Below are 2,991 nucleotides of genomic sequence, written 5' to 3'. Positions count from 1 at the left end.
CCTGCAATAAGGGTTAATAAACCCTGAGTACAAAGGTACTCAACAAGACTAACCCGACGTAACGGGTATAAGACTTTAGGGATGCAGGGGTTTGGGACAAGGTAAGGATGTAGCAAAATTCAAAGTCCTTTGCCAAAAGCTTACTATATTTATCCTATTCTCAAATTTTACCCCTAAGTCCTTTTAGTTCATTATCTCAACTAAATATACATTTCCCATATTCCATTCCTTCTCATTCCATTCTTTTTCTCATATTTTAGTAATTCACCAGTCGTGCATTGCTTCTGTAATGAATCGAGTCTCCATGATCGCGGAGCACCGGCAATTCGAATTGATTCAAGTCCCAGCTAGAGATTCCTTATCACACGACATATGTAGAACTTAATCTTGCATATATCAACCTTGCTACCGGATCCTCCTATACTAAGCCGTCTCCATGCCACCCGAGAGCACAGCACACCTCAAATCCGGCCACATTCTAGCCACGAGGGTACACGCTACTCCCGCCATCTCTCCACTCCCAGTGCACGGGCATTCGTCTTAGTATCGGATTAGCCGAAGTAGGCTTACCGGAGTATGTGACCAGTACTACAAAGTGTCTCATTCAGAAGGTCCACAATGAGTGGCCTTTAAGCGACATAGCCGGCAACATTACCCAACATTCAAGATAAGTCACCCGACTAGTCTCTAGTTCATTCAACCTTCTTTCTTTCTTTGGCCAGTATGCCATCTTTGATTGTATCAAAACTTTTACTTTTGAAAGCCTACTACAAAGCATACTAAGCATTCTACGCCTTTGTAAATAGAAACATCTTCAAGGATGGTAAACAAGTAACAAAGTAGGTAACATTTGAATTAAACAACTTAATGCAATAAGTAACATAGGTGATAAACTTTTCAAAGTAATCAAGGTAAGGGCTTAATGCATAAACTGAGGCTTGCCTTCGTTGATGATCTCAGGTTCTGGGTTAGTACCACAATTATCAAATCCCGTGACAACCGGGGATTCTTCCAGAACTTGCTCAACTAGAATTGTTTCGTTCTCAGGTTCTACACAAAATGATAACATATGCTTTAACATGATGATAATGTAAACATGATGCTTTCACGGTACATGAAATGTAAAAACACCCGCAAATGATTTTATTTCTCGGTACAGTTGCAAGCCAACAAAACCAACCTGCAACCCTATCATTAAGAACCACACATGTGACTTGACCAAATGGATCTTGGAACCCTACTAGTCACAAAACATGACCAAAACAAGATCCAACACTAATCAAACACTTAGGGTTTGTCTTTATTTATTTTTGAATTAATTTGGAATTAAGCCCAAAAATGAACTTGTTCCAAATGATCTGAAAATTTTATGTAAGATTCCTCATGACAAATTAATGTACCAAAACTAATTTCATGATTTTTGAAATTATACAGTGACCTACAAAAATCATGGAAATTGCATTTTTCAATTAATGGATTGAATATTTGAACATTAAAAATTTATTCAAATTTCAAGTTTCATATTTTTAAATCATACTAGCACATGTACAGAAGCTACACATAAAATTTTAGAATTTTTGGAGCTATCATGAATTTCCTACAAATTCTCAAAGTTTTAACACTATTCACAAATTCAGGAAATAAAAATCATCACTATTCTTCTTCCTCACTCGCTCTGACAACCAGGCCCCACTGTCAGTGACTCAAAGCTAACGCACGGCGGCGTGGTCAGTTCCGATCGGCAAAACGCGCTGACGGTGCTTCTCCGGTGAGATGGACTATACCAACATGATCTACACCATGTCGCGAATCTAACCCAACCGTTAGATCAGCAACAGGCACACCAGATAGAACCCTACGCCGGCCATGGCGGCTCTGACCCGATGGCGATCGACGTAGCTATGGCTACGGTGCAGTAGAGTCAAAAGAAAGGCGAGCATCACGCTCCGGAGCTCACCGTGATCACGAGGGTGTCCTTGGTGTAGACGGAGGCGTACTGAATCACCCTGGCCACGGTGAGGTGGGTCGTGGCGGAGCTTCGGCCGGACTCGGGGAAGACAACGTCACACGGTGGCGCTGGACTTCCAGGAGCAACACGACCAGGCTTGGGAGGAGCAGGAAGACGAGGCGGAGCTACTGGCGGATGCTACTGACTCAAGACGCTACGACGGCGGCAAATTTTGCGAGCGCAGCGAGATCGTCGGCGGTGAGTAGAGGCAGGAAAAGAAGAGAGGGACGACGACGGTACGACTATTTATAGCCGAGGGAAACTCGTCTAGCTTTGATAGCACACGACGAAGACACCACGGCGATGAAGACATGCCAGGGCGTGAGGAAGCGGCGCAAAACGCTCGGCGGCGGCAGAGGCGTGGCGCCGGCGGTAAGCGGTGATGTAAATCCAAATTTTTGAATTATTTACAGAACTGCCACTGAGTCTATTTTTCAAATTACTCCCAAATTTTCTAAAGAAGTTGAAAATCTCCAAAAATGAAAGTTGTTCAATTTTTCAAACTCTACAACTTTGCTTCTAGAAATATTTTCAAATTCTGCCTCCATTTTGAAATTTGAATTTGGGGTGCATTTGAGCATTTGAACCATTTCAAAATTACTCCAAATTTTATATGTAAACTTGAAAAACTTTGAATACCAAAGTTGATCTACATAAAATAATCTCCAACTTTGCTTTTTGCCTCAACCCCAAATTCCACATGGATTTTGAATTAGTGAAAAGGGGCAAAAAGGACTTTTATAAATTGAATTTGAATTCAAATTTGATTTGTCTTCCTTTTACTTAAATTTTGATTTTTGACCAGTAACATGGCCCATTAGGGTTATTTGAGTCAAATGACACATGGCCTCACATGATCACATGAAATTTGACCCTTGTGGTCATGATCTTTATTTAGGGTTTTGAAACACATCACATGAAATAACAACATTATGAAATAAGCCTTATTTAGTGAATGCATTCAAAACTTTATACTATATGAA

This window comes from Miscanthus floridulus, chromosome 3 (assembly GCF_019320115.1).
Source record: "Miscanthus floridulus cultivar M001 chromosome 3, ASM1932011v1, whole genome shotgun sequence".
Taxonomy (NCBI): Eukaryota; Viridiplantae; Streptophyta; class Magnoliopsida; order Poales; family Poaceae; genus Miscanthus; species Miscanthus floridulus.
The sequence above is the reverse complement of the archived record's forward strand: the minus strand, read 5'-3'. Positions refer to the sequence as shown.